General features: G+C 34.9%; 1 pseudogene; it reads left to right on the top strand.

The window, feature by feature from the left end:
* LOC141338677 (uncharacterized) overlaps nt 1–14,833 on the top strand; it is an 83,272-nt pseudogene extending 68,439 nt beyond the window's left edge.
* The last annotated feature ends 66 nt before the right edge of the window (nt 14,834–14,899 follow it).

Genomic DNA, 14,899 nt, shown 5'->3' with positions numbered 1-14,899 from the left:
TTCAATATGTTGCTAAGAGTCCGTAACAGTGTTAAATATGTAATTTCCTGTTGTCAGCAGGTGGCGCTATGACTATAACTGAATATGGGCACTGACGTGTGTTCAGGACCGGACTGTCATCAAACATGTGAAGTTTGAGGCAGATCGGACATCGTATGCCTGAGTTATAGCAACTTCCTTTTTCATGGTGAAACATCAAAGTTTGTCCGGCCGCCACGGACACGCCCTTCGACGAAAACTCTAAAGCTTCGCAATTTAACATCGCAAAGGCCTTATGATGACACTCAGCAAATTTGAAGATGATCGGATAAAAACTGTAGGAGGAGTTCGTTAAAGTATGAGGCCTGAAAATGGCAAAAACTGCACAAAAATCGTACAGGAAATTCAATATAACGGACTTCCTGTTGGGTTTCGGATGTTGCACCAGGAGACTTTTTTGTAGGTATTGGTGTGTTACATATGTGTACCGAGTTTCGTACATGTACATGAAACGTAGCTCGAGGGGCACTCCGTTGAAATTTTATAGGTGGCGCTATCGAGCCATTTTGCCACACCCACTTTTGAAAACCATATCAGATGTAAATTTTCGCCAGGTCTGATGCGTGTGCAAAGTTTCGTGAGTTTTCGGGCATGTTTAGGCCCTCAAAAAGACTTTTCATTTTGGAGAAGAAGAAGAAGAAGAAGAATAATAATAAACGGAGCAATTCCAATAGGGTCCTCGCACTGTAGTGCTCGGGCCCTAATAATAAACGGAGCAGATCCAATAGGGTCCTCACACCATCGGTGCTCGGGCCCTAATAATAATAAACGGAGCAGATTCAATAGGGTCCTCACACCATCGGTGCTCGGGCCCTAATAATAATATAGCCTATAGATCTGTTGGCTTGTTTTAATGAGTGATTATAGTTGAGGCTCATCAATATTATCAGATATAAGAATATAAGTTAATAGTTTTATTATTATAAGTTAATAAGTTAATATTTTTAATAGATCCTGTTTTCACCTCATTTCTTATGCTGATGACTTCAGATCTGTAAATTGCCACATTCAGATCATTTTATTGCTGTTAACAGACTTAAGCAAAAGGCTGCAGAGCTATTAAAGTTATCAGCAGTTCATCAGACTTAGTAGAAAAAAAAATTAAAATGAAGGGAAAATGTCCAAAAAAAATAATACCGAGGGTCTTTCTATCTCCAGGGTACTTTTTTTTTTTTTTTTTTTTTGTTCTTGTGAAAAGTTTTTATTACAGTGTATATATTAATGTGAATATTATGCTTTTATTGCAGTATATTAATGTTGATATTATGTTATAATATTTTAATGGTGGAGTTGATCAAGCATTGGATCATTCTCACTGCAGAAACACTTGATGTGACTATATTTTTTTAATGTAGATCATTGTACCTTATTTTGTAAAATCATCATCAGCATGATCATAATTTGGTGTAGCCATTGTCTGCTTTCACTTCACATGATTTATTTATATTGTAACCTTTTTAATGTTAATTTCAGGTCTAATGGAGGAAAAACAACTTAATGTCAAAACTGGAGACAAAACTCGCCCACAGACTGAAAGTATTTCTTTACTGAAGAGAAGAGACAAGAAAAGTTTCACCTGCACTCAGTGTGGAAAGAGTTTGATGAGCAAGAAGAGTTTCAATGTTCACATGAGGATCCACACTGGAGAGAAACCCTTCACATGTGATCAGTGCGGGAAGAGTTTCACACATTCATCAAACCTTAAGAGACACATGATCATCCACACTGAAGAGAAGCTGCATGAATGTGATCAATGTGGCAAGACATTTTCGCAGGCTTCAAACCTGAAGGATCACCTGAAAGTTCATTCAAAGGAGAAACCACATTCATGTTCTTTATGCGGAAAGAGTTTTTCACATTTGCAGACTTTAAAAGATCATCAGAAGAGACACTCTGGTGTGAGAGATTATATGTGCTTTGATTGTGAGAAGACTTTTACTACAGCTGATCAACTGAAACGACACCAGAGGATCCACACTGAAGAGAAACCTTACAAGTGTTCACACTGCGACAAGAGATTCAATCAGCCAGGATCCCTGAAAAGACATGAGAGGATCCACACTGGAGAGAAACCTTACAAGTGTTCACACTGCGACAAGAGATTGAGTCACTTAGGATCCCTGAAAAGACATGAGAGGATCCACACTGGAGAGAAACCGTATCACTGCACTGAATGTGGGAAGAGTTTCAGCAGTTCATCACATTTATCTAGGCATATAAGAAATGTACACCATAAGTAGATCATAGATCCAGCACTTTCTAAGTCTAATGTTTCAACCTCGCCAAACATGACATGATATGACACTGAGTAATAAAATCTGTCCTAAACTGCCAGAGTGAGCAACAGGACAAAGAAACACCATCTCAAGTTTTCATCATGAATAAATTTCATCTTCAGGAGCAGCAGTTTCATCTGAGATTGAAATCAACTCAAATAACTTTTATACATTAGTTTTTTTTTTTTTTTTTTTACATTTTTGTATAACATTTTGCTTTATCGTTTATTTAATAATTTATCTCCAGTTTCATTTCAAAATGTTCTTCAAGTGCAAATGTATACGGTTTTAATAGTTTCAAAATGTTCTTTAAGCTGAAAGAGAGGCTGATTTGTTTTTTGTTGCATCTTCACTGTTGTTGTTTTTTAACAAGTAGTTGTTCTTCCACTTAGTCTCTGTTTTACTAAAATGCATATAGATAGATAAGATGTGCTGTCATGTAGGATTGCATCTGATCCATCTTCACTTTTATTTACTTGAGATGCTTGTTAGTCAATAAAGACTTCCATTTTTACTTTACAGTTGTCTGTTGAATTTTCTTACAGCTCGAATTAATAATTTCATACTTTTACTTTTTAATGCTTAATAAACTATTTTCACTGCACACCTGAATCTCTGTCTGCATCAGACATTGATTTACCAATAATTTGTTTGATACGTTGTTTTATGCATACTTTGCCATTTTAAACCGATTTTGGCGCGGTTTTGATCATCTCACTCACGTGCGCTTTACTGGCGTTTTCTGAGGCGATCAGTTCATAATATTTATTGTAAAATACACTTTATACCTTTAATTTAATCGAAATTTTCACGAGATCTAAATTATTTTTTATCCGTCTCAGTGCTATTTGTGTAGCTACTAACACTTATAGGTATCTAAAGAAGGCAGTAAGAGGGAACTACAAAAACGAAGTAGGCTATATTTAGATAAATATGGACAAAACATAATCTCTGATAAAGATAGTTGTCAATATCTTTTATATTTGTGGTATTTTTTCTGTATCATTTGATAAATAGAGCACATTAATGGGCTTTCATCAGCTCATTTCTAGGACTGCATTTAAGCCACTCTCACACTCAGCTTCTTCGCGAAGTCTTGTATTGCCCCGGCTGCATTTCTGAGCGTTTCTTCCTGTGTTTGATTCCTGGACTCCCTCCCATGTTTGATTCTCGCTGCCAGCCCCAACCTTTCTGCCTGTGTTTTGACTACGATTTCTGCCTGCCCCTGTGTGTTTGTTTTGTTTTGTCTTATCTAATAAATGCTGCGAATGGATCCGCTCGTCTCTGACCGTCCTTGTGACATTCATCATATATTCTGACTCACTCAAACAATCAGTTTCTACCAGCAAACACTCAGAATAAAGTGAGATGATCTGCTGCTGATCCTGAATGGTTTGTTTAATGAGTGTTTATAGTCTGAGGCTTATCAATATTAATAGAGCTGCTGAAAATCCTCTGTTTCATGATAATAGCTCCTGTTTTCACCTCATCTATTATGCTGATCTCCTGTTATCTGTCAGTTAAAGTTTATTTCATTCTTATAGTCAGACCTAAACTATACAGTCACTATTATGATATCTACAAGACAGCATTTATTTCATTAACCTGTGTTAAACTATGTTTAATAGGCTATAAAACACAAAACTAAATAATAATAATACCAACAATAACACTAATAATAATAACTTTTCTGAAGAAAAGTTCAAAATGTTCTGGTTCTAAAGCTGATTAATATATATATATATTTTTTTTTATTTGATCCTTACTGGTGTTTTTAAAACAACTAGTTATTCTAACCATTTATTTTAGGAAATGCAAACACAAGATATACTGTTTTTCCACTTTGCAACTGGCTGCTTCTTCATTTTTATTCTCTTGAAATGCTTTTTCTAGTCAGTCAATAAAGAGAGATATCTGTCTCATTCGTTTCCACCTATACTTTTTATATTGCTTTAAGTACTAAAGTTTTATTGCCCATGTTTATTGTCTGCTGATGCGTCTTGCATCACAAATTAATAAATTCAAATATTTATTTATATCTAAAATCTGTTAAATATTATGATTACTTTTGGGCTTTTCCATATTTAAATGTCTTGATAAATATAGTTCACGCCACACCTCACTGTCTGTCTGTTTACATCACTAACTGTTTTACCATTATTTGGTTTGTTATGTAGTTTTATATTGTTTTGCCGTTTTAATCAGAATTTGGCGCGTTTTTGATCATCCACCGTTGGTTTCTCCTCGTGGTGATGATGTCATCAACATTTGCGCGCTTCAGCTGGAGTTTTCTGAGGTGAGCAGTTCACTCTTTCACTTAATTGTAAACACGGTTTGTTTGAGCAACACTTTACGGGGGTTATTTCTAAATTAATTTGATCAGGTCCGGTGTTATTTGTGTGCCTGCTAACACTTATGTTCGATGGTTTTTACCATTTGATTGTTTCAAAAATGAGAAGAGCTAGCTAGCTGTTGAATGAAGTAAAAAAAAAAAAAAAAAAAAACGAACTGTATTTAGATGCATATGGACAAATCACAATATTTAAAAAGATGGGTTTCTACCAGCAAACACTCAGAATAAAGTAAAATGATCTGCTGCTGATCCTGAATGGCTTGATTAATGAGTGTTTATAGTCTGAGGCTCATCAATATTAATAGAGCTGCTAAAAATGTTATTTCATGTCAATAGTTGCCCTTTTCACCTCATTCATTATGCTGATGAATTAATATCCGTAAATTATTGGTGTTGTGACACGATCAGTTATTGTGACATTACAAGATAACTGCAGTTATTTCATTAATCTGTAAACCGTGTTTCATACAATGCACAAACTAAAACAAACAAAAATGTTACAGTTAACAAGCAAATTATTATCATTTATCTTTTAAATGTGTTTTTCATTGTATATATTTATTTGCCTATATATTAATGAATTATGGGTAAAGATAGAATTTGTGTGTTATTATGAAACACTTCAGTTTACTTTAATAGATAAATGGTTAGAGATAAACATAAATCCTCAAAATGTGTGAATTGGTGCCAAAACATAAACTCAGTTCTCAGATTTATCTTAATTTTTTTTTAATGTCTCACATATGGTTTTTAGTCACGTGGTCAAAGGAAGCGATAAATGAAGATTGTAAATGTTGCTCTGTCTCTTTTTCTTCACTGGCGCTATCTTTTCTCTCTGGCTCTCTTCTTGAGCTTTGCTTCCAGGTTTTGTGCTAAATAGTCTTGATTCAACATCTGCATTGAAGGGCTATTAATTGCAATGCAATACAATACAATCCCATAATAATAGCAGTTTTACACCATTGTGCTTTTCAAGTTTCTTTAGTCATTGAACCGCTGTAGTGAAACCAAAGATATTTAGTCAATATTCAGTGGATTTTTATTAAAATGTATTCAATTGGTTGACAAGTTAGCATTTTATATTAACTTAAGAGGTTCCAACTGGTTAAAATTAACCAATTACAAGGTTTTTAGTCAATTAAATGTCCATCTGAGAGTCTGTCAGAACTGTAGGATTATTGTATAAGCCAGGGGTCCCCAAACTTTTTTTCTGAGAGGGCCACATAATTCTCTTCACTTAAATGGGGGGCTGGGTCAGTTTATAAAATAAAATTTAGTGGGCCATACGGACTACTAGTATTATTATTATTTTATTATGATTTTATCTGTATTTATTATACCTTTTAATGCTAAAATATTTTATTATTTTGTTATGCACCACACAGACAAATGATCATTTCTTTTCAAAAGATATACAGGTGCATCTCAATAAATTAGAATGTCATGGAAAAGTAGATTTATTTGAGTAATTCAACTCAAATTCTGAAACTTGTGTAATAAATTGCATGCACACAGACTGAAGTAGTTTTTGAAGTCTTTAGTTCTTTTAATTGTTATGATTTGGCTCACATTTAGCAAAATCTCAACAAACTAGAATATGGTGATATGCCAATCAGCAAATCAACTCAAAACACCTGCAAAGTTTCCTGAGCTGTCAAAATGGTCTCTCAGTGTGGTTCACTAGGCTACACAATCATAAAGACTGCTGATCTGACAGTTGTCCACAAGACAATCAGTAGCCGCTTTTCCACTGTCGAGCCAGTAGCCTCGCTGCGCAAACCTAAAGCCCGCCTTTTACACACCTCCTTGAATCAAATGTCATGGAACCCCTCCTCTTTCAGCGGGGAGATTGAAAGTAAGCCACCATAGTGTGATCATCGAACGAACAAAATGGAGAGAGCAGAAGCGGCCGTTTGTTTACTCCTTTTGGTGTTTTCTTGGTGGAAGATGAGGCAGCGAAAAGATGCGAAGACGGAGGCTCAGCGGCATTTACGGCGAAAGCTTATGTTAGCTGCAAGGCGAAAAAGATCAATACAGCGACGTGGAAGCCGGATACAGCGAATGCAGAAAAGCCTTGTAATGTTGGTGATGTCTGTTCTGATGCAAGAAGTGCTCTGCAACAGTTGTTTATGCAGCAGCAATATTTGTAATATTATATTAATAAATCACTTGAAAACAAGCTTTGTTTTTATGACCTACACAATCTTTCGTCTAACTTGGTATTACATCAAACAAAATGTTGCATATTATCTACACACTACTGCAAAAAATAACTACACAGTTGTACTTCTAGTATAATTTTTTTATGCCTTTATTTAGGTACAGATACAGGTACAGTGTATGTTAACATGTTATCAAGGTGTGTTGGTGAGTTTTTGTGGGGTTTTTTGGACGATGTAAATAAACTTATACATCAGATCTCATTTTTATATGACCTTTTTTGCATTTGTCCAAATTTAAATAAGAGTAGATACTCATCAGACATGCATTTAAATAATGTTTTCATCACATAGTTGTCTGTAACAACAGTTAATAGTGTAACTATTAAAGAATAGGACCTTATTTACACAGGACACAAAAGGTGCCCCATCAGATAACCATTTACGTGATGTGCCCATCAAAACTGCATTTCCATATCAATATCTGCCTAATGTAAGTGTATTCTCTGGGCACCGCTTTGTCCATTGTGCGTTTTTATGGCTTTGAGTGCCTTGGTTTGATATCCGTGGTTGTTTCAATGTTTGCCCAAAAGCTTAGAGAAATTAATGGAAATCCATCTTAATACTTGCTCATGTGATTTTATAGTTGTTTCGCTTTATTTACTTTAGATCATGTATGGTTTCCAAAGAAAAAAATGTTTTTGCTACTTTACGTTTTTAAATGCTATATTTCCACAAGCCAGAAACTGTAAAGATTGGCGTTAGTGTTGTGTTGAAAAATATATTTTAATCATGTTTGAGTGTGAGAGGAGCTTTTTTTTCCAGTAAAGCATTTTTATAATTTCAGCATACAGCCATATTAATAATACACTGTATTTCTAATGGGAAAACAAACTTACAATAATAATAATATAGCCTATACTAAGAATAAAGTTAGGTGATCTGCTGCTAATCCTGTTGGCTTGCTTAATGAGTCTGAGGCTCAATATTATCAGATATTATCATTAAATGCTGAAAGTCCTATTTCCTGTTAATAGATCCTGTTTTCACCTCATTCATTATGCGGATGACTTCTTATCTGTAAATTGCCACATTAAGCTCAATTTATTGCTGTCAACAGACTTAAAGCAAATGAGAAATAAATGACATTACAAGATATAGCTAACAGCATTTATTTATTGAATCAGTGATAAACTGTTAAGACTAAAACATACAAAAATAAATTATTCCATTAAACTCCATTGGCAGTTTATTTGTACTTTGCACTTTGTAAAAATATGTTTCTATGTTTATTCTTTTTTTTCTTACATTGTTTATATTTGGTAATTGTATGGGGTTTTCCCCTATATTTGTTTTCTTGTGCATATAAATTAATAAGAGGTAATATAAATGCGTAAATCTAAATGTGTAAATGAAAACACAAAGAGATATAAGTTGTGAATTAGTATAAAAGCTTTGTGGTTAATTAAGTAACGTCACTAGATGGATAAATGGGTGAACATTATTTAAAATGTGTAAAATATTACACAGATAGTTTGCGATAACAGATTTATCTTTAATTTTGTCAGATCTGCTCCTCCTTCAGTGAAGCTCCTCCCACTGAAGTTCATCAATAAATGCTGAAATATTCCCATCAGTCTACAAGTGAAGACCATCATCGAAGCATCAGGAAGGAGTGAAGTCTGCAGAGAGAAAGTTTATTGAAGGACAGTGAGAACATGAGAGATCCTGAACCCTGCAGAATGAAACACACTGAAGAACAAACAGGTTGGTGTTTATTTTTGATCCTTCATCAATGAATCTGAAGATCTATTAAATCTATCAGCAGTATATTAATGCTAATATTATGTTATAATATTTAAATGGTGGAGTTGATCAAGCATTGGATCATTCTCACTACAGAAACACTGGATGTAGCTATATTTTTTTATGTAGATCATTGTACCTTATTTTGTAAAAATGTGTCAACATGATCATAATTTGGTGTAGCCATTGTCTGCTTTCACTTCACATGATTTATTTAAATTGTAACCTTTTTTAACTTTAATTTCAGGTCTAATGGAGGAGAAACAACTTCATGTCAAAACTGGAGAAAACACTCACCCACAGACTGAAAGTATTTCTTTACTGAAAAGAAGAGACAAGAAAGGTTTCACCTGCACTCAGTGTGGAAAGAGTTTGATGAGCAAGAAGAGTCTCAACAATCACATGAGGATCCACACTGGAGAGAAACCCTTCACATGTGATCAGTGCGGGAAGAGTTTTACACAATCATCAGTCCTTAAGAGACACATGATCATCCACACTGGAGAGAAACCCTTCACATGTGATCAGTGCGGGAAGAGTTTCACAAATTCATCAAACCTTAAATCACACATGATCATCCACACTGGAGAGAAACTACATGAATGTGATCAATGTGGCAAAACGTTTTTGTGGGCTACAGGCCTGAAGAGTCACCTGAAAGTTCATTCAGAGGAGAAACCACATTCATGTTCTTTATGTGGAAAGAGTTTTTCACATCTGCAGAATTTAAAAGTTCATCAGAAGAGACACTCTGGTGTGAAAGATCACATGTGCTTTGAGTGTGAGAAGACTTTTACTACAGCTGATCAACTGAAACGACACCAGAGGATCCACACTGGAGAGAAACCTTACAAGTGTTCACACTGCGACAAGAGATTCAGTCGGTCAGGAGACCTGAAACAGCACCAGCGGATCCACACTGGAGAGAAACCGTATCACTGCACTGAATGTGGGAAGAGTTTCAGCAGTTCATCTCATTTATCTAGGCATATAAGAAACAATCACAGTAAGTAGATCATAGATCCAGCACTTTCTAAGTCTGATGTTTCAACCTCGCCAAACATGACATAATATGACACTAAGTAATAAAATCTGTCCTAAACTGCCAGAGTGAGTGATAGGACAACGAAACATCATCTTTTTATAGTGTATAAATTTCATCTTCAGGAGCAGCAGTTTCATCTGAGAGTCAAATCAACTCACAGAACAATATTGTATTATGTGTACTTTTTACTGAAAAAAATCTCTACCAGCAGTAACCAGTTCCATCAATGATGTCTGGGTTCAAAAAGGGCTGTTCCAACTGTTGTTTCTGTGATGCATACTTTTACTGAAAACTCATTTCCAGCAGAAAGCAATTCCATCAGTGATATCTGGCTTTATCGTTTATTATAACTGATCACAAGTTTCATTTTATGTTCAAAATGTTCTTCAAATACAAGGTTTTTACAGGTTAAAAATGTCCTTTAAGCTGAAAAAGAGGCTGATTTGTTTTTGTTTCATCTTCAGTAGTTATTCTTCTGCAGATAGATAAGATGTGCTGTCATGTAGGATTGCATCTGATCCATCTTCACTTTTATTTACTTGAGATGCTTGTTAGTTAATAAAAACTTCCACTTTTACTTTACATTTGCTTCAAGTATCAAACTTGTATCCTTCATTTTTGTTGTCTGTTGAATTTTCTTACAGCTCGAATGAATAGTTTCATACTTTTACTTGCCAAAAGCATCCAAAATTAAATGTTTTAAATGCTTAATAAACTATTTTCACTGCACACCTGACTCTCTGTCTGCATCAGTCACCATTTACCAATATTTAGTTTGATACGTTGTTTTATGTATATTTTGCCATTTTAAACCGAATTTGGCGCGTTTATCATCATCTACCGTTGGTATGACGTCATCACTCACGTGCGCTTTAGTGAGTTTTCTGAGGCGATCAGTTCACGATATTTATTGTAAAATACATTTTATACCTTTGATGGACCAGATGGACAAATCATAATGTCTGATAAACATAGATGTCAATATATTTTATATTTGTGGTAGGGCTTTTTTTTTGTTCTTGCATCAGTTGAGAAATAGAGCACTTTAGGATTCCATCATATATTCTGACTCAAACAATCAGTTTCTACCGGCAAACACTCAGAATAAAGTGAGATCTTTCCATATTTATGATCATCTACGGTTGGTTTCGCCTCGCGGTGATGACCTCATCGGTCGCGGGAGCGCGCGCTCAGTGTGGCGGTTTTTTGAGGTAAACAGTTCACGCTATTTCACTTTATTGTAAAATACATTTTATACCGTTTGTTTGAGCGACATTTTTACATAATCATATCTGAATTATTTTCATCAGGCTCGGTGCTATGTGTGTGTCTGCTAACACTTATATTTACACAGAGTTTTATGATTTAAATCGACTGTCAGCATCAATTGATGGTTTTCTGTTTCTCCTCACATAGAAAACGGTAAGATGTTGGGAAATACTTTATTGTTATGAATGCTGTAAATAATATTCAAACTTTATTCGGATTTATTTTGACAAGTTTGATAAAGATGAGCTTTTACCAGCAAACACTCAGAATAAAGTGAGATGAGATTTGATCCTGAATGGCTTGTTTAATGAGTGTTTATAGTCTGAGGCTCATCAATATGATCAGATCTGCTGAAAATCCTCTATTTCATTTTCAGTAGATCCTGTTTTCACCTTCATTATGCTGATGACTTCTAATTACCACATTAAGCTCATTTTATTGGTGTCAACAGACTTAAACAACACCATCAGCTATTGTGACATTACAAGATTCAACTATCACAGCAGTGTTTATTTATTAATCTGTGATAAACCATGTTTCATATAAAACACAAATTTAAAACATAAACAAATGAAGTTAAACTGAATTCATTGGTGGATTATTTTCTACCTTGCACATTTCTAAAATTATATTGATATGCTTGTTTATTTTTTCACTTTTTTCAATTCTTACATTGTTTATATTTGGTGTCTTAATTGTTTATGTTTTTTCTATATTTATGTGCCTTGGTATATTAATGAGAGAAAAGATAAATAATAATAGATAATGGATTTATTGCTTTTTTTGTATTTCAGCCTACAAATACAAGCATCAAATCATTAGAAAGAAGTGAAATCTGCAGAGAGAGAGTTTATTGAAGGACAGTGAGAACATGAGAGATCCAGATCCCTGCAGAATGAAACACACTGAAGAACAAACAGGTTGGTGATTATTCTTGATCCTTCATCAGTGAGGCTGAAAAAAAAATGCATTTTAAAAAAGTTAATCAGGTTTAGTGTTTATAGTAAGAAAAAAGCAAACCAATAAATAATAATATAGAAATGTTGAGAGCACATTATTGTAGCGTGAAAGTAGATGAGTATAATATCTCTGTTCACACACAGATTTCCTTTGTTCTTGCACAAAACTCAAACTGTGTTCATGACTAGATATTAATTCTTTGCACCCCTGGATTAAAAGTTGTCAAAAGTTATCAACCAATCAGATTTACACAAATGACTGATGAAAATACTGTGTGAAATCTTATTATCTGATAGAGATCTGAGCCTGGAATTCATTTGACAATCAAACATGAATCTGTAATTTATTTATAATTTAATAATGTGCAGTCATATAGTACAGGGTTTTTGCGGGTTATTAAAAAGTATTAAAAGTCATTAAATTGATTTTGCCAAAATTAAGTCCTTAAATGGCATTAAAAAGCATTAAATTGTTTTAAACAGGCATTAAAACTTTAGATAGTGTTGAAGAAACAAATATTAACAATTTATCTTGAATGTCGCCTGTATAATTAATAACTTTGATTCACTGTCGCGAAGGATGATCACGGAGCCAGTTTGGTAATTGCTTCTGGTCGGTGCAAAATTGTGTGAGCGGCCAGTTTTAGCCTTTTAGAGTTCGAAGTTTATTATTTTTTTCTATTCAGACTTCATATTTGACATTTTGAAATCTGCAAATAATCGCTGACATTTTAAGCTGTCTCCTGATCCATTTCTAATTAGGTTCAGCAGAGTAATGTATGTTCATTGTTGCCTCATTGTAAGACCGCAAGGCTTTATACAGTAATATACACGCATTCATAACACAGCCGTTTTAGTTCAGGGCTCGAAAATGCGACCGTTTTGGGCAAATTTAAATTTAATCTGCACAACCTCAAATTATATTTAGGAGCATTTGTGCGAGTGCGAGAAATTGTGTTGTGACTTGGTTTCATTGCTTTACAAAACTTTGGCTAGTCTAACTACTGCACAGACTGTTGTGAGCTGAGACAGTGACAGGTTCGCCGTTCTCTCTTTTGATTTGGACAATTAAAAGGTCTCCACAATCTGCTCTGGAAGAAATCTGCTATATTTCGTGTTACAGCGTACATTCTGTCAGAAACAATTCTGCCGCCTCCGTCTAATATACTGTACAGCGCAGCATACATTCACATCAGATGATAACTCAGCGGCAGAGTTCCACTCATGCAGGAGCATAATTTCCACTGGGGACATGCTTTTCAAAATCCTGTTGGTGTCCACCCACTTTCAAATGGTTTTGTAAAAGTAATCTCTTGTATTGTAGAATGCACGCTCCGCGCCGTCTAGAGTTTAAAACGAAACCAAAAGTAAAATGCGCGCACGCATTCAAAAGCAATTTTAATACCCCGCGTTTAGAGAGCGACTCCCCAATGCGCGCAAATTAGGCTACATAAAATATCTAGGCTGTTGTGTGCGCTATAAGAAGTTGCGTAGTGTCTGTAGCTCTGTGTCATGCTTAAAAAATTCGGTCTCTGTTTGCACTTGGAATATTGAAAGAGTAACCTACTTTGATCATGCCTGCATTCATTGTCTATAGGAGTAAGAAAGAAGTGTTGTTTATTTTTTGTTGTTTTACTGTAGATTGTTTAAAAATGCAGTGGTTGCCTCTAATAAATGGCTGTACCTATAACAGAGAAAATAAACATCTTGTTCATGCACTCATATTTTCATTCATTCTTGTCCCTTGCTTAAGGCATAAAATAAATATATAGAAAAGGCTTTCAGAATCAGCCCGTTTGCTTGTAAAACATCTGCAATCAGAATCGACCATGAAGAATCAAGATCGGCACATTACTAAAAAGAAATTGGGTGCTCCTAAACATTTTTTGGTGCTCCTAACTTTTTGAAGTTGGGGACACCAGTGCTACCAGGTAAAAAAAAAAGCTAATTTCAAGCCCTGTAGTTATTGGTTGCGTATGGCATTAAAAATGTTAGAAATGGCATTAAAAAGGGCATTAAAAGGCATTAAATAAGATTTGAAAATCCTGTTTAGTAATTACCAAGCTTTTAGTAAAATAAATTAATCAAATTAATTAAATAAATAATTGTTAATTTCATAAAATTACATAAAATAGATCATAGCTGTTGTCTGCTTTCACACTTCTCTCATTTTTATGATTTATTTATATTGTAACATTTTACTTTCATTTTAGCTCTGCTGGAGGAGAATGAGGAGAGTGAAGAGCAGAAACATCATCATGGCAAAACTAGAGAAAAAACTCTCTCACAGACGGAAAGAGTTCCTTCACTGAAAAAAAGAGACAAGGAAGGTTCCACCTGCACTCAGTGTGGAAAGAGTTTGAAAGGCAGGATGAGTCTCAACATTCACATGAGGATCCACACTGGAGAGAAACCCTTCACATGTGATCAGTGCGGGAAGAGTTTTACAAAATCATCAAACCTTAAGAGACACATGAACATCCACACTGGAGAGAAACTGCATGAATGTGATCAATGTGGAAAAATATTTTTGTGGGCTTCAAGCCTGAAGGATCACCTGAAAGTTCATTCAGAGGAGAAACCACATTCATGTTCTTTATGTGGAAAGAGTTTTTCATGGCTGAAGAGTTTAAAACTACATCAGAAGAGACACACTGGTGAAAAAGCTCATATGTGCTTTGAGTGTGAGAAGACTTTTGCTACAGCTGAACATCTGAAACGACACCAGAGGATCCACACTGGAGAGAAACCTTACAAGTGTTCACACTGCGACAAGAGATTCAGTCACTCAGGAGACCTGAAAACACATGAGAGGATCCACACTGGAGAGAAACCATATCACTGCACTGAATGTGGGAAGAGTTTCAGTCGTTCATCAACTTTACTTAATCATACAATAAACATACACAGTAAGTAGATCATAGATCCAGCACTTTCAAGTCTGAGGTTTCATCCGCATCAATCGTGACACTAATGGATAGAGGATTCAAATC

This window comes from Garra rufa, chromosome 7, assembly GCF_049309525.1.
Source record: "Garra rufa chromosome 7, GarRuf1.0, whole genome shotgun sequence".
Taxonomy (NCBI): Eukaryota; Metazoa; Chordata; class Actinopteri; order Cypriniformes; family Cyprinidae; genus Garra; species Garra rufa.
Note: the sequence above shows the minus strand (reverse complement) of the source record. Positions and strands in the feature narration are given on the sequence as shown.